The sequence below is a fragment of the Panthera onca genome, chromosome D4 (genome assembly GCF_046562875.1).
Source record: "Panthera onca isolate mPanOnc1 chromosome D4, mPanOnc1 haplotype 2, whole genome shotgun sequence".
NCBI lineage: Eukaryota > Metazoa > Chordata > Mammalia > Carnivora > Felidae > Panthera > Panthera onca.
In genome coordinates, this window is record NC_138351.1 from 25,887,952 (window position 1) to 25,906,471 (window position 18,520).

Genomic DNA, 18,520 nt, shown 5'->3' on the forward strand with positions numbered 1-18,520 from the left:
GTATGTATGTATGTATTTATTTAGAAAGAGAATGTGCACTCCAAAAAGAGAGAGAGGGGAGGGGCAGAGAGAGAGAGAGAGAGAGAGAACAGGCGCGAATCCCCAGCAGGCTCCACACTGTCATAGTGCAGCAAGACTATCCCACAAACTGTGGGATCATGACTTGAACTGAAATCAAAAGTTGGTCACTTAACTGACTGAGCCACCAAGGTGCCCCTATTTAATCACCATTATAAAAGGCCCTATCTCCAAATACAGTTAAGGCATCAACAGAATTTGTGGGGGAACACAATTCAGCTCATAATAGTAACTTTCATCAGGTTAAGGAAGTTCAATTTCAGTTTGTGGAGAGTTTTTGTTATGAATGAGTACTGAATTTTATCAAGTGATTTTTTTGTGCATAGATTGATAGGTTCATGTGTGTGTGTGTGTGTGTGTGTGTGTGTGTGTGTGTGTGTGTGTTTTCTTTTACTTTAGACTGTTATCGTGATTACCCTTATTTTTGTATATTGAACTAGTTGTAGTATATTATTCTTTTTATATATTGCTGGATTTTATTTTGTAATGTTTTATAGTTTTGAAAAAATACTTATTAAGGAATATTGTTTTCTTTTCTTGTAATGTTTTTGTCTGGCTTTGATATCAGGGCAATACTGACCTCATAAATGAGCTGAGAAGTAGTCCCTCCTCTTTTCTGCAAAAAATTGTGTGGAATTTCTGTTATTTCCTCTTTAATTGTTCAGTAGAATTCATCAGTGAAATACTCCGAGCTTGGAGATTTATTTTTCAGAAGGTTTTTAACTACAAATTCAATTTCTTTTAATAGTTATAGGATTATTCAGGTTATCTATTTTACCTTGAGTGGATTTTGGTAGTTTAATGGTTTTTGCAGAAGTGCTCATTTCATCTAAATTATTGAATATATGTGTGTAGAGTTGTTTGTAGTCTCTTATTATACTTCTGATTTCTCCAGTTTGGAGTAATATCCCCTTTCTCATTCCTGATATTGGTAATTTGTAAATTCTTTTTTCTTTGTTGATATTATTAGAGATTTATCAATTTTATTGATCTTTTAAAAGAACCACTTTTGTTTCATTGATTTCCCTTATTGTTTTTCTGTTTTTTATTTCATTGATTACTGCCCTTATATTTATTATTTCCTTCCCTGTGCTTACATTGGATTTATTTTTCTCCAGGGGGAAGCTTAGATAACTAATTAGAGACTTCTTTTCTAATTTGAGTATGGAACCCTTTAAATTTCTAAGTACTGCTTTAGCTTCATCTCACAGTATTTGATGTCTTTTCATTCAGTTGAAAATATTTTTAAATTTCCTTTGAGGCTTCCTCTTCCACCTATGGATTATTTAGAAGCGTATTGTTTCATTTCCAAGTGTTTGTAGATTTTACTGTTATCTTTGTTATTGATTTCTGGCATAATTCCATTATGATCAGAGAACATATTTTGTATAATTCAATTCTTTGAAATTTATTAAGGTTTGTTTTATGACCCAGGATATGCTCTATCTTGATAAATGTTCAATAAGTATGTGCATGGAATTATAATCTGTTTAGGATGGAGTGTTCTATAAATGTCAGTTAGATTTAGTTGTTTGATGTTGTTGCTCACTTCTTTTATATCCTTGCTGATTTTCTGTCTACTAGTTCTATTGATTACTGAGAGAGTAGTATTGAAGTCTCCAACTATAATTTTGGATTTGTCTATTTCTCCTTTCAATTCATTCGTTTTTGTTTCATGAAGTACTATTCGGTACATACATATTTATTACTATTATGTGTTCTTGGTGAATTGATCTTTTTATCATTGTGTAATGTCTCTCTTTATCCCTGGTAATTTTCTTTGTTCTGAAGTTTACTTTCTTATTCATATAGCTATGCTAGCTTTCTTTTGATTAGTGTTTGCATGGTATAGTCTTTCTATCCTTTTACTTTATCCTGTCTATATCATTGTATTTGAGGTGAATTTGTTGTAGACAGCATGTACTCTCATGTTTTGATTATTTCTAAATCCATTTGTATCCTTCTAGAAATCTCTGTCTTTTAATTGGTATATTTAGAACATTTGTGCTTATTGTAATTATTGATACATTTGGATTTGGGCCTGCCATTTTATTATTTGTGTTCTGTGTTTTCCCTCTGATTTTATTTCTCCGTTTCCCCTTCCCTTCTTCTTTTGGGTTAATTGAACATATTTTAGTATTCTTTTTAATTTACACATTGTGTTTCTCACTATGTATTTTATGTAATTGATCTCAGAATAATAAAACATATACATAACCTGCCACATCAGACATTATTATAGTTTTTGATTTTGGTTGTCATACATATTTTTTTAATCTTTTTAAAAATGTTTTAATTTACTTTTAAGAGAGAGAGAGAGAGAGAGAGAGAGAGAGACAGAAAACGAGTGGAGGAGGGGCAGAGAGAGAGGGAGACAGAGAATCCGAAGCAGGCTCTGTGCTGACAGCTGAGAGCCTGATACAGGGCTTGAACTCATGAACTATAAGATCATGACCTGAGCCAAAGTTGGATGCTTAACTGACTGAGCCACCAGGTGCCCCTGGCTGTGATGTATATTTTAAAGAACTCAAGAGAAGAATTATCTATATTTGCTTTGCTCTTTCTTCATTCTTACTATGTAAAATTTTTTTCTGGTATCATTTCCCTTTGTCTGGGAACTTCTTTTAGCAATTCTTTTAGAGTAGGTCTGTTGACAATGAATTCTCATAATTTTTCTTATCTGAGGTACCTTTTTATTTATTTTTTATTTTTATTTTTGTTTAACTTTATTTTTTAAATTTACATCCAAATTACTTAGCATATAATGCAACAATGATTTCAGGAGTAGATTCCTTAGTGCCCCTTACCCATTTAGCCCACCCCCCCTCCCACAACCCCTCCAGTAACCCTCAGTTTGTTCTCCATATTTATGAGTCTCTTATGTTTTGCCCCCCTCCCTGTTTTTATATTATTTTTGCTTCCCTTCCCTTATGTTCATCTGTTCTGTGTCTTAAAGTCCTCATATGAGTGAAGTCATATGATATTTGTCTTTCTCTGACTGACCAATTTCGCTTAGCATAATACCCTCTAGCTCCATCCACATACTTGCAAATGGCAAGATTTCATTCTTTTTGATTGCCGAGTAATACTCCATTGTGTATATATATATACCACATCTTCTTTATCCATTCACCCATCGATGAACATACTTTGGCTGTTGTTGATAGTGTTGCTATAAACATTGGGGTGCATGTGTCCCTTTGAAACAGTGTAATGAGGTGTCTTTTTAAAAACAAATTATATGTTGTTTGCCAAATTTGGGAGGTTGTTAGCCACTATATGTTTTTAAGTTTATTTATTTATTTTGAGAGAAAGAGAGAGATAGAGAGACAGAGACAGAGAGAGGCAGAGGGAGAGAGAGAGAATCCCAAGCAAGCTCCTCACTGTAAATGCAGAGGCAGATACGGGACTCAGACTCATGAACCATGAGATCATGACCTGAGCTGAAATCAAGAGTCAAGCACTTAACCACTGCACCACCCAGGCACCCCTAATCTTTCCATCTTTTTAAAGAATATTTGCCATTATTTCTTCAAGCACTTTTTTCTTTTTTTTAAAAAATTTTATTTTTTATTTTTTAAAATTTACATCCAAATTAGTTAGCATATAGTGCAACAATGATTTCAGGAGTAGATTCCTTAATGCCCCTTCCCCATTTAGCCCATCCCCCCTCCTACAACCTCTCCAGTAACCCTCAGTTTGTTCTCCATATTTATGAGTCTATTCTGTTTTGTCCCCTTCCCTGTTTTTATATTATTTTTGTTTCCCTTCCCTTATGTTCATCTCTTTTGTCTCTTCAAGTCCTCATATGAGTGAAGTCATGTGATTTTTGTCTTTCCCTGACTGACTACTTTCACTTAGCATAATACCCTCTAGTTCTATCCACGTAGTTGTAAATGGCAAGATTTCATTCTTTTTGATTGCAGAGTAATACTCCATTGTATATATATACCACATCTTCTTTAGCCATTCATCCATTGATGGACATTCGGGCTCTTTCCATACTTTGGCTATTGTTGATAGTGCTGCTATAAACATGGGGGTGCATGTGTCCCTTCGAAAAAGCACACCTGTGTCCCATGGATAAATGCCTAGTAGTGCAATTGCTGGGTCGGAGGGTAGTTCTATTTTTAGTTTTTTGAGGAACCTCCATACTGTTTTCCAGAGTGGCTGCACCAGCTTGCATTCCCACCAACAATGCAAAGGAGATCCTCTTTCTCTGCATCCTCGCCAACATCTGTTGTTGCCGGAGTTGTTAATGTTAGCCACTCTGACAGGTGTGAGGTGGTATCTCATTGTGGTTTTGATTTGTATTTTCCTGATGATGAGTGATGTTGAGCATTTTTTCATGTGTCGGTTGGCCATCTGGATGTCTTCCTTGGAGAAGTGTCTATTCATGTCTTTTGCCCATTTTTTCACTGGATTATTTGTTTTTTGAGTGTTGAGTTTGATAAGTTCTTTATAGATTTTGGATACTAACCCTTTATCTGATATGTCATTTGCAAAAATCTTCTCCCATTCTGTTGGTTGCCTTTTAGTTTTGCTGATTGTTTCCTTCACTGTGCAGAAGCTTTTTATTTTGATGAGGTCCCAGGAGTTCATCAAACACTTTTGTAATAGCTACTTTTAAGTCTTTCTCAGATAATTCCAGTATCTGTGTCATCTTAAGATTGCTGTTTGTTGATTATGTCTTCCTTTAAAAAATTTTTTTTTAATGTTTATTTATCTTTGAGAGAGAGAGAGAGAGAGAGAGAGATAGAGAGAGTTCAAGCAGGGGAGGGGCAGAGAGAGACACACAGAATCTGAAGCAGGCTCTAGGTTCTGAGCTTTCAGCACAGAGTCTGACTCAGGGCTCAAACCCACAAACCACGAGATCATGACCTGAGCCACCCAGGTACCCCATTATGGTTTCTTATGTGAGTTGAGACTTTCCTGATTCTTTGTATGTCAAGTAATTTTAGATTGCATTTTGGAAAATTAGAATGTTATATTGTGAGACTCTAGGTCTTTAAATCATATGGAGAATGTGAGTGTTTTTGTTTTGGTTGGCTATTGACACACTTGGGTTCTGGTTGTAAGTTCTGCTCTGTCTTCTGTGGGTTATGGTTTTAATTTCAGTTCTGTTTTCAAAGGCTTTGAAGTGCTAATTGGATCAATTTTATGCATGCACTATCCAGTGGCCAATCTGGGAGCTGGGCAGTGGTCTATCCCAAAGTCTATGATATGCTGCATGTGTTGTTTGGAGGTGAGTCCAGGAGTTTGTAAACAGCTCTACATGATCATTTTCCTGAGCTCCTTCCTTCCTGCAGTCTCCTTTGTCCTTTCCAGTTCTCTGGCTTCCTTTTTGTTTTTCTAGTCAAAAATCTGGGGCTTTAGTTATCACACAGTCTGCCACATAATTCTCATAATCACGCCCATATCTAGGGCCAAGTGGCAGGAGGACAGAGAGAAAAACCCAACAAGGTTTATCCATCTTCTTGGGTCCATAGCTACTCTGATGGGAGAGGAACATTTCCATTCTACAGAGTTGCAGGTGCCTGTGGGCCCTGCAGCTGCCCCTGTCACCACCAGTCTGGGATTGCCTGGGGTTGGGACATGATAGAGCTGAGATTAAAAAAGATAAAAAGAAAAATAGGGGATTTCTCTTCCACTCCCTGAGTATTAGGAGTCCCCTATTTAATTCCTGGAGCCAAAACTAGAGGGCTTTTCTTAGAGTTGTCCTTGTTTGTTCTCTAGCGCCCATCTTACTGGGCTGGTGGTCCTTCAAATTCTGCTCTTCTTTCTCAATCTGCCTGCTACTATTGACTTTTCAGAGTCCTGAAATGGCTGCTTCATGCATTCTTTCCAGGTTTTATATGTCCATTCTGTGGCTGAGAGGGAGTGAACTTATTACATTTTACTCAGAACTGGAGCTCTTGCAACTTTTCAGTTTGACCTACAAGGTCTCAGGGAAGGTAATTTACTACCACAGCAGTCTTTGTGGTAAATATATGAAATACATTTGACCTACCGGTTCTATTCCAGTGGTAATAGAAGCCTGGGCTGTTCCAGAAGCAACTCAGGAGACAACACTTACTCTCCCTCCACTATATTCATACTTTGACAATTCCAATGATGTCAAAGTACAATACAATACCAATGATGCCTTTGGTGAGCAGTGTTATGAGTCTTAGGGTAACTAATCCTGGGTAAACTTGGGAAGTTGGTTAAAGATGTCACATACATTCCAGCCTCTCCACAGCCTTTGCCAACCTCAGTGGCCTCATGACACTCACTTCTTTATAGAAGAGTTCCTATATTTTTTAATTTCTGGGATGAGTAAATCAGGTCCAATCACACATGTATCAATTCTTGTAGTGTGCTATGTTGAGAGTAATTGTTCCGGTTCTGTTAGTCATGTCTGTTACGGTCTTTGAAAGGGCAGCGGGAACAGACGTTCTGCTGTGTTATTTGCCAACCTTCTTCCTCTTCTCACATAAAAGTCTTAACTGCAAAAAGATGTGCTATTGTCAGTTTTTTTTTTTTTTTGGTATACATTTGGGATGATTTACTTCCCTTACCTCACATCTTTTCTACCATTATTCTGCTCTCTAATTGTGAACTTCAGGCCTGGTCATCTGTTTAAGGAATTTCCAGGACCAGTGAGCAGTTGTAGGCAACTTTGGAGGAAAGGACATTAGTGCATCCTGGTTGGCAGATTTCCCTTGAATCCTGTCATGATTCCATGTATATACAGTAAGACCAATCATGTCCATCTGTGTGTAATAGCATGGGAACCTTCCCTGATTGGCAGAGGGGAGGGACAGGCTCAGAGGGCAGGTCAGGCAAAAGATACGGTGTTAGCTATTTCTTAGCAGTATCAGTGGCTCCTGTTCCTTTCTTGCTCCAAAAGTTACTCCATTAAAAAAACCCCCACAACTTGCAAATGCAGCCCAAGGAGTCTTGGCCTTTGTGGAGGCAGGGTAAAAGCATCTGACTGGGAAGGGCCTACCTGACCTGCATAAATGTGAGTCAGCTTAGAAGAGTGGCTTAAACTACAGCTTTGGCATAACACACATTTGGCGTTGAATCCTGGATTTACAACTCACTAAAGGTGAGGCTGAGACTAAGCTGCTACTTCTCTGAACCTCAATTTCCTCCTCTGTAAAATAGGATAATAATGTTTACTCACTTCCTTTTCTGGGTGATTGTAGAGACCAACTGATGTAATCTGAAGGAAAAAAATGCCTGGTACAGGCAGTAGGTACACAGCAAATGCTAGTTTTTTATTATTCTCAGATTGTGTTGTGGGTGTCAAAAGAGTTCTCACCTTGGTTCTGTCTAATGGGGCGCAAGCAGGGACAAAATCATGAGCATTACCTTTCTTGGATGGGCAAAGGAGTCATCATGTTTTCCCTGTTGAAACTAAATCAGTCCCTTAATTCAAATGTTACCAGAACTAACAATGGTCTACTTTTTTAGCAACTGCCATGACATTCAGAATAACTTTTAATTGTCTCTTTCTTTAAAACAAAAAATTCACATAAGCAAATGCTCCTATTTCAAGGAAATCCTTCAAGGGACTTTAATTGACACATGTAAATGCTGTAGTTCAATTTGCATTTAAATAGGCATTCTTAATATTTCTTTTTAAATGGGCTTTATTTCTGTCTTATAAAACTAAAAATTGATTTCTTCTTTTTAGCAAAATGGGTGCTTACTAGGGTTCATGGTTAAGAGATGTGGTGCAGCTGTTCTTTTATTTTTCCCACTCAGTGTGGAAATAGCCTTACCAGAGCAAGGCAGAGTGAACAATAGAAATAGTATTTTTTTAAAATGTGCTTCTGCAAGGGATTGATCAGTAGTTTAGCAAAAATTGACATCAGCATGACATTCTCTCCATAAACGCACAAGGCTGCACAGAAAAATCTACCCTATTTAACAAGTACAGTCAATCTTCCCTCCCTGATTTCTCCTTGATGTCACAGTGACTCTCTTAAAATGCACTGCAGGGATAATCTTTCTTTGCCTTTCCTCCCTCTAAACGGGGATGGGAGTGTTCCCTGAAAAAGACTTCGGTAATGGAGTTTGGGAGGTAGAATTCTCATCTGGAACTTATTACTAAAGTAACTCTTGAACAGGTGTTTGGCACATGTTCCCAGGCTCCTAAGAAGGGAATTAAAGTGTGTAGTTTGGAATTTATTGAGGTCCCTTATTCAAGTGTGACCCAACTATTAGGTCTGTGGCAGGAAATACTAGGGGCTCGCCCAAATCCACGTTTTCCTTTCCATTCTGGGCACATAGCTGGACTACATTTCCCTGCCTGCCTTGTAGTTGGGTGTGGTCACATGCCTAAGTTTTACCCAAAATTGATATGTCCTATTTCCAGATTTAGTCCACGTAAGCTTCCCACAGGGTCTTTGCTCTTTTCTCCTACTGGCTGGTTAGAGCTAGGTGACTCCTAGGGCAACCTTGGAAGCCATGTGTTCAAGATGGCAGTGTCTCCATCAGCTTGGGTTCTCTGAATGACTGTTATGCCAACCTGTTCACTTGCTCAGTACTGTTTTGTGAGCAAGAAATAAACTTCCACTGACGTTGAGGCATTATACATTTAAGGGTTTATTTGCTACAGCAGTTAACCCATCATAACTATAACTTACTCTTTTTCTACAGTTTAAGTTCTTGTGTACATTTTAACAGGGTATGAGGTATGAGTTCTTCTGACAACAAACCAGGACTCCTCAAGCATCTGGCGTAACTCTTAGTCCTCACACATCCCCTTTCTTGGGAAGGTGAAGTCTAGCTTATTGTCCAGAAATGCTAAAATAGTTCTCTCTCAGAATGTCTGGCATTCCCATCCCACCAAATCACTTTAAGGACTTTTCTCTGCTTGAAAATAGTTGCAATTTATTCAACCACCCATTCATTTTACCACTTGATGAATAAATCACCCATTCGTTTGATTATCTGTTCTCAAAAATGTTCCAGACAGGGAAGGCAATTTACAAGATGAATAAAATGCAACAAAATGGCCTACCCAAACCAGGAGTGAAATAAGAGAGGAAAATAAAGGTAGAATCAACAAACTAGAGCCAGGAATATAGCTAACATACTTAACAAACATGAACATAGTTCATTTTGTTAGCCCCTGCCCTCTCTGCCACCTTCCTCCTGAAGCTGCTCCTGGCTGCTTTCTCTTACCTCCTTCTCATAAATCCTCATTTCTTGGGAGACCATTTCTTTAAACATTTCCTGGTGGCCCCAAGTTTCCATCTGCTCCTATGGGATCTTTGGTGACTTCTTATTCCCTTAAATTTCATTTAGGCAGTCAATTTGATGTGGGAAGTCTTAACTTGGGAAGTCATTCTTATCACTTATGAGGCTGAGTATTTTTTCATATAATGTACTTATTTTCCATTTACATTTTTTCCTTTTGTGAGTTTTTAAAAAAAGTTTGTTTGTTTGTTTGTTTGTTTATTTAAAGAGTGAGAGCATGAGTGGAGTAGGGGCAGAGAGAGAGAGAGAGAGAGGGAGAGAGAATTCCAAGCAGGCTTCATGCTGTCAATGAAAAGCCACATGTGGGGCTCAAACTCATGAACTGTGAGATCATGGCCAAGCCAAGATCAAGAGTCAGACACTTAACTGACTGAGCCACCCAGACACCCCCTGTTGTGAGTTTTTAATTCTATTACTGATTTTTCTATTGGGTTTCCTTTTTTTAAAATTGATGTTTAAGAGTTCTTTGTATGTGAACAATATTAATCACATTTTTTTTTTTTAATTTTTTTTTTTCAACGTTTTTTTTAATTTATTTTTGGGACAGAGAGAGACAGAGCATGAACGGGGGAGGGGCAGAGAGAGAGGGAGACACAGAATCGGAAACAGGCTCCAGGCTCCGAGCCATCAGCCCAGAGCCTGACGCGGGGCTCGAACTCACGGACCGCGAGATCGTGACCTGGCTGAAGTCGGACGCTTAACCGACTGCGCCACCCAGGCGCCCCATTAATCACATTTTTAATATTTATGTTATGAATATTTTCCCCAGTCTGCTTTTTGTCTTGAAAAATATGTATGCAAATTATATATTTTGAATTTGTTCCCTTTTCTTTAAGTCTTTAGTTTTTTGAGCATTTATAGATTAACTGCAAAACTGAGGGGAAGATACAGAGGTTTCCCATAAGTCCCCTACCCCCCATACACGCATTGTCTCCACCATTACCAAAGTGGTACATTTATTACACTGATGAGCCTACACAATGATGAGTGACACATCATTTTAACCCAAAGTCCATGGTTTACATTAAGGTTTACTCTTGGTGTTGTACATTCTATGGGTTTTGATAAATGTGTAATGACATGTATCCATCATTTTATTATCATAGAGTATTTTCACTGCCCTAAAAATTCTCTGTGCTCTGCCTAGTCATCCCACCTCTCCTGATGCCTTGTAACCACTGAGCTTTTTACTGCCTCCACAGTTTTGCCTTTTCTAGAATGTCAAATAGTTGGAATCATACAACGTGTAGCCTTCTCAGACTGGCTTCTGTCTCTTATGAATATGCATTTAAAATTCCTCCATGTCTTTTCATGGCTCGGTAGTTCACTTCTTTTAGTCCTGAGTAATATTCTGCTGTCTGGATGTACCAGTTTATTTATCCACTCACCTACTGAAGGACGTCTTGGTTGCTTCCAAGTTTTGGCAATTAAGAATAAAGCTGCTATAAACATCCATGTGCTGATTTTTGTGTGAACATATTTTCAGCACTTTTGGGTAAACACCAAGGAGAATGATTGCTAGATCATATGGTAAAAGTATGTTTAGTTTTATAAGAAACTGCCGAACTGTCTTCCAAAGTGACTGTACCATTTTGCATTTTTACCAGCAATGTATGAGAGTTTCTGTACTCTAATCCTTGCCAGCATTTGGTGTTGTCAGTATTCTGGACTTTGTCCATTCTAATAGATATGTAGTGGTATCTCATTGTTTTAAATTTGCATTTCCCTAATGTCATCTTTTCATATGCTTATTTGTCATCTATATATTTTCTTTGGTGAGACGTCTGTTAAAGTCTTTGGCCCATTTTTTAATTGGGTTGTTTGTTTTATGCTACTGAATTTTAAATGTTCTTTGTATATTTGGGTAAGTCCTTTATGAGATGTATCTTTTGCAAATATTTTCTCCAGACTGTAGCTTGTCTTTTCATTTTCTTGACATTGTCTTTTGCAGAACAGACATTTTCAATTTTAAAGAAATCCAGCTATCCATTATTTCTTTCACAGATTGTGCCTTTGGTGTTGTATCTGAAAAGGCATCATTGTATCCAAGGTCATCTAGGTTTTCTCCTCTGTTATCTTCTCGGGGTATTATAGTTTTGCATTTTACATTTAGGTTTCTGACCTGTTTTAAGTTAATTTTTGAGCAGTGTGCAAAGTCTGTGTGTAGGTTCATTTTTTGTTTGTTTGGTTTGCAAGTGGATATCCAGTTTTTCTAGCACCATTTGTTGAAAAGCCTATCTTTGCTTCATTGTATTGCCTTCTCTCTTTCTCAAAGATCAGTTGAGTATAGTTATGTGGCCTATTTCTGGGCCTCTATTCTGTTTCATTAATCGATTTGTCTATTCCTTTGCCAATACCACACTGTTTTGATTACTGTAGCTTTATAGTCAGTCTTGAAGTTGGGTAGTGTCTGTTCTTTAACTTTTCTTTTCTATATTGAGTTGGCTATTCTGAATCTTTTGCCTCTTAATATAAAATTTGGAATTCTTTTCTTTTGCCCTCTATAGGTAGGATATTTTTGTTCCCTCTGGCTTCTTTCAGGACTCTTTTTTTTTTTTCTTTTACGATTTTAGTTTTAAGTAATCTCTACACCCAACGTGGGACTCAAACTCATGACCCAGAGATCAAGAGTTGCATGCTCCACAGACTGAGCCAGCCAGGTGCCTCGTAGGTCTTTTTCTTTAACTTTGATTTTCTGTAGTTTGATTTGGGCTGGGGCTGAATATTTCTCTTTCCCCAGGAAAGAGATGATAATACTACAGACTAGATTCTGGTTAAGTTTGTCCTGGTTAAGCAGGCCTTGTTGAGAAAAATAGAGTATTCCCATCTGTTTCAAAATGGTTTCTTTTTCCTTTCCCCTACCGGAAGCATGAGTAGATTTCTCTTTGATATTTACTGTGAGAATCTGGTCGAACTCCTGGAGGTAAATCTCACAAAACCGTGGGAGTAACTCCTATGACTGTCCCCTGATATTTTACCCTTGCACACTGAATATGCAGCAATTTGCCAATCACAGTTCAGATTTTCTTACTTTGGCACTGTTTCCTGGGATGATTTCCCCTTGTAAGCCTGCCCTGTTAAGCTATGACTCCTTGTGTTCACCTGTTTGGGTCTCCAATCTTGGGGACAGTGGTTTGCTCTTTGTCATCACCTCTCTTAGGGATCTTATAAGAGTTATTATTCTTTCAGTTTGTTGTGCTTTTTACTTGTTAAGATAGAGTGGTGACTTCCGAATGCCTTACACGCAGAACTAAAAACCAGAAGTCAAGTTATTATTTTTTACTTTCTAAAAAATTCCATCACCATTCTTATTTGTACAGGTGATACATTATATATATCTATGGAAATTAAAAGAATACAATTATATAAGGAAAATACTCCCTTTTAACCTTCTTTCCTGTGTTGTCATTTCACTTCCCTCCTTGGGGGGAGAAACACTTATCTCACAGGTTGGCATGTATCTATTGAGATATTTAATTTTCGTCTACGGCCATACCACCCTGAACGCGCCCGATCTCGTCTGATCTTGGAAGCTAAGCAGGGTCGGGCCTGGTTAGTACTTGGATGGGAGATATTTAATTTTCTATCCATTTACATGTATTTATTTATTAATTTACTTATTATTTTAGAGAGAGAGAGCACACACAAGTGGAAGAGAGGGCCATGGGGCAGAGAGAGAGAGAGGGAGAGAGAGAGAGTGAGAGAGAGAATCTTTAGCTGGCTCAATACTCAGGGTGGGCTCCGATGCCGGGCTCAATCCCATGACCCTGGGATCATGATCTGAGCCGAAATCAAATATTGGATGCTCAACTGACTGAGCCACTCAGGCACCCCATCTCTACACTTACAATAGGAATTACATATTTATATGTGCAAAAAGAGGATCGTGCTGTATATATTATCCTGTGACTTACTTTTTCATTTAGTATATGTTTGGAGAGCTTTCCATGTTGTATATCTAGATCGCCCTAAAAAATTGCTGCACAATATTCCATTACACTTATCCTTTTATCTGTTGCTACTTATGTTGTTTTTAATCTGTTGTTATTATAAGTGATACTATAAAACATTCTTCATTCTACTTTGAACATTTTGGGAAGCATTTCTATAAGGTAGATATAGAGAAGAAAAATTGATGGGTATTTTAAACATTAAAAAAATTTTTTTTTTACAAATCTGATGGGTAAAAAAGTGTCCACTTGTTTTAACATACATTTCATTGATTCCTAGTGAGATTGAGCATTTTTCATATATTTATTGGCCATTTGTAACTTTTGTTATTCTGGAATATTGACCTTTTCACTATATGTTGTAAATATTTTCTTTCTATTTCTTTGCTTATGGTGTCTTTTATGCTTAGGTTTTTCTGTTTTATGAAGTCAAGTCTGCCAATTTTTCTTTTTTTTCCACTTTTTTGGCTTAAGAAAATTTTCCTTGCCATAAGATTCCAAATATACCCTCCTAGTTTTCTTCTGAATAAAAATGTATAAACGAGGCAGAAATGGCTAGCTGTTCAGCAAACTCTTTCCCTTTTCCTCCTGGGCACCCAGCCAGACTATATCCCAACCTTCCTTATGACTGGGTGTGGCCATGCTATTGAGATCTGAGATCTGACAATGGAATGTGGACAGAGACAAATTACCATCTTCTGGGACTTACCTGTGTGATCTTTTATGCTCTTTTTATCTTTTGGTTGACTGTAATGGATACACCTCCAGGGAGAAATGGGGAGCTGTGTATTGAAGGCAGTGGAACCACAGTATGGAAGGTGCCTGGAACTGAATCACTCCTTGAAAAAGAGCTATTTGATCAAAAACACTTGTTCTGACTTTATGTGAATTTCAACCACTGAGATTGGGAATTTTTCTGTCACAGCCACTAATTACCTGAACTAATATATGTTTTTACATATTTCTAATGTTTACTTCTTTAATACACTTGATAAATAACTTATTTTTATGTTTGGTACAAGATAAGGATCTAATTGAGTTTCTCTTCCCCCAAACAGGTAGCCAATATTTATAGATAATTTGTCTTTTTTTTTTTTTTTTTACCTATTTGAAATGTTACCCTTATCTTGACTGCATCATATACAATTGCCAATTTTCAACCATTTTGACCTCTAAAAACAGCAATTTCCATGAGTCAGTTTAATAATAAATTCCCTTATCTATTCTCACCTATCAATCTAGGTTTCTTTTCTAGTAGCACACTGTTTTAATTAGTGTAGCTTTATAGTGTATTTTACATCAGGTAGGGCAATATGGACTTCAAATCATTTGGTCAAGATCTATAAAATGTTTGTTTTGTAGATCTTGTTGGGTTTTGAGTGGACTTGCATTAGATTTGTATAGATTAATTTTTTCAAGACTCAGCATCTCTACATTACAGAGTTTTCTCAATTGAGAGTGTGAACGTAAATAGGCAAGATAAAACTTGTTCACAAATAATTAGAAATGTGTGAGTCACAGCTCTGGGGAAGCAAGAGATTTAATGGCCACTGTTTATATCTTTCTAAATTATGGGCATTAAGGGCAATTTACCTACCATGGCATCCTAAACTTTAGGCCGTACCTGATCTCCTATGGTTTCTGTAAGGGAGAAGGAGATGCTGTGGTATATTTATTTATTAATTTTCTGTGTCTTTCCACTAGGGTGTAAGCACCATAAAATTAGGACTTTGCCTTCTTTATTCATTGCAGTTTTTCCCATGCATAGGACAGACCCTGACCTATCACAGACCCTTAATAAATATTTATTGAAAAAAGGAAAGAATGAATATGAGGGCTCTAGCCCTTAATGAAGGTGGTGGTTTACATGTAGCATGTGATACATAAGGTGTATGTCATGGCATAAGGGTGCTTATTTTTTCTGGCCCTTACTATGTTTTCATAGCTGCGTCTACTGAGCCATGCTGATTTGTTATGGAAAAATGGTATATACATACATGGCAGTGATGATTAAAGTGTTCACAAGCATGGCCTTAGAATAAATATTGCAACAAGCACACAAGGTTACTCATTTCAGCATTGTTTGTAGTAGCAAAAGACTGGAAACAGCCTAAATGTAAATTAGTAGGGAAATGGTTAAAAAAGCCAAACAACTATGGCATATTTATACAATAGAATACCATACAGCTGTTTAAAAAGCAAAAACAAGAGAAGAATCAATATGGAAAGATCTCTAGGATAAACTGCATTGTTAAGTAAAAAAAAAAGTGTAGAGCAGACTATATAATACACAACCTTTTGTGGACAAAGGGGAAGAAATAAAAATACATATTCATGTTTGCTTCCAGATGCAGAAAGAAACTCTAAAGGGATGAAAAGAAATTAATAAAAGGAATTACCTGTTGGAGTGGTGGTAGGAACTGGGGTGAGTGTGATACTTTTCACCGTCTGTTTTTATGTATTGCTTGATTCTGAAACCATGTGAATATATTACCACTTAAAAACGAAATAAATATAGGATATAAAAAAATAAATGATGAAGATAATGATTATATTTCATCTAAGAAATTCTACCCGCTTGTTGGTACAACAAAGAAATGAAAATTATTTTGGATTTGTACATAGAGGAATCGTACTTAGAGGAATTGGTGTCTCTGGCATAGCCGTTAAGTGTTTGCAGAAATAACACATTAGGCAGTGGTGGCACCATCAGTGGCCACCAGCAGTGGCCACAGCAGCCATATCACGTGGAGATTTCCCTTGTTGGGACCTTCTCATTGAGGAAGTTTTTCTCAATCTGTCAGCTCAGGTTAAAGTGCTTTTGTTCCTCATTTCAGACTGTAAAGTTCATTGCCCATCAAATCATTTTAGCAAAGTTTCTGTTTTGATGCAAAGTTTTCAACCTTCTCCTCTTGGTCCAAGTTGGATCAACTAAATATCTCTTAATAATTTCAAGGCAGTAATAATAATAATTTCCAGAAGAACTAATGTGCGACTTGCCCAAGGCTCACTCATTCGCCCAAATAATTAAATTTGTTAACAAATATGTGGAATTGCAAATATTGGACAGTCTCACTGTCTTGGACAGGTTCAGTCATCTTTCTCATTAATATTAAACATTCTTTCCTATGTGATTGTAAGAGTCATTGTCTTTTAAATTCATATGGTGAACAGAGTTGATAAGGCTTGCTTATGGTGCTTGCTTATTTAAAAAAACCAGATTCATCATTATAAAAAAAAAAGCCATCCTTATCAGAAAGTATTATTCATTATGAACTGTATCAAGAGAATTTATATAAATTCAGCCAATACCTTCTAAATCACAGTGAAAGATTTTAATTTAAAATTGAAGCTACATAATATAGATTCAATAATAATTGTGAAAGTTCTCTGTGAAATGCATCATACAAATGTATGGTATTGTTATTTTTTTTGGCATGCATTGTAAAAAAATTTTTTTAAAAAAGGTAAAAAATGACATGGAAGGTGAATGGGTAATTCAGGCTGGGGAAGATGGATGAAACTAGTTCTAATAAAACACAATCAGCTTTCAGCTAGGCAGAAAGGCCCCACAAATGTTCAGGTTATTAGCTGATACTCACCAACCACTTGGTAATCATGCTTCTAATGAGAGTGAGCACTAATGGCTCAAGGAAATGTGAGTCAAATTATGAAGTTTTATTAAAATGTTTTCTCCATTTGTCTTCAATTATTTAGATCCAATCTAATTTTCCTTCAAAATTAAAGTCTGGGGCTCAAGCTAATTTATGTGACTGAACATTTAAAAATAGATGTCCTCTCTACCTGAATGTAACATCACCGAGAAAGAGTACGGTACGTTTCCACAGCACTGTTGTTGAAACACAACCATTTTTCCCCCCTAAACTTATTCAAATAATGTGCAACGGAACAAGCATAACCAAAGCTTTGTCCCTGAACGCCACAATGTGGAGAGCCTGCAAATGACCCTTTTCTCACCTGCCCCACCTGCTACTACTCTAATTACTTCTCAGTAGCTGTGGCAAACTCCCTTGCACTTTTACTCTAACCCTTTGGCGGTTGGACACAGACAAAGCCAAGAACCAAGGTCAGAGTCTAGGTGAGTGAAACATTCAGTGTCCAGGGGAACAATACAAATTCAGCTTTTTGGATAATCATCACCGAACTGTCCCTAGAGCTGGACTCTCAGGGACCATTCAAGAAATAACCCCTTCCTGGTGTCTGGATGTCGGGAACTTATTTTATTTCAATGTGCAGCCCCTGGATGTCATTCAGCATTGGTCAGGAGCTGGTATGGCTACTTGTGGAAGGATGTGTGTGTGGCGAATAGCTTGCTGTCTTTCCTGGTTGAGGTACCTAATGACCAGCTAGCCTTCCTCACCTTTTCCTTCGTCTTCTGTTCCTTTTCTCTATGGCTCTGATCTTCCTTCCCGTCTTGTCTTTATTTTTCTATACAAAATTTACCTTTCCTTTAAGGCCCCAGTTGTATAGCAACTTGTTCGGAGGGGAAAAAAAAAACCATTTTGATAGAACTGGCAAGAACTGGTAAGAATTTAATAACTTACTAATGTGAGTGTCCCAGGTTAAAGTAGTTATGAGTGTTTCAGGTGGAGTGACTTTTTCCTCAAGGGTAGGCATTGTCTCATTTGATTGGACAGTAGACATATTTTAAGTCCTAAATGTCTACACTTCTACAGTATGCAGTGATTTCTCAGTTATCTGCATAAGAACGTTGACCAAATGAATCATTTGAAAATATTTGACATTGGAGTCCATGATACATTTTTTTTCTCCCAAGAGATTAGTTTCCTAATTACTTAATAATAATTTCACTTACTATTACTAATTTGGTTTGGACTTGTATTAAAAAAAAATACTTCTCTATAATACACACCAAACTGCTTCAAAGGAGAGGCAATCTAGAAATAGTTGGGACATAGGCAGTGGCCAAAGGGAAATGAAAAATGTTCAGAATCAGAAGACTCAACATTCAGTCAAATATTTATTTGTACCTTGCTATATTCCAAAAAAGATGTTGAGATTGAATAGCAGCCATGCTTCATACTGGGGCATTACACCTTCTGAAGCCCAAATGCAAGATTCCAGCTCTTTGTCCAGTGTAGGATTTTGCTGTCTGATAATAACAACAGTAATCATTCTTCAACAGTCTACAGTGTCAAGTACTGTGCTGAATACTTGATATGGTTTATCTTAATCTTCACATTACTTGCTGCATC

At 37.1% G+C, this 18,520-nt stretch overlaps 1 protein-coding gene across 1 annotated transcript in view; it reads left to right on the forward strand.

Moving 5' to 3' along the window:
* RMI1 (RecQ mediated genome instability 1) overlaps window positions 1–15,708 on the forward strand; it is an 84,729-nt gene extending 69,021 nt beyond the window's left edge. The window contains exon 3 of the transcript XR_013551818.1: window positions 15,632–15,708. The gene's annotated coding sequence lies outside the window, so the exon portion shown is untranslated. The remainder of the gene's footprint in view (window positions 1–15,631) is intronic.
* Window positions 15,709–18,520: the final 2,812 nt, after the last annotated feature.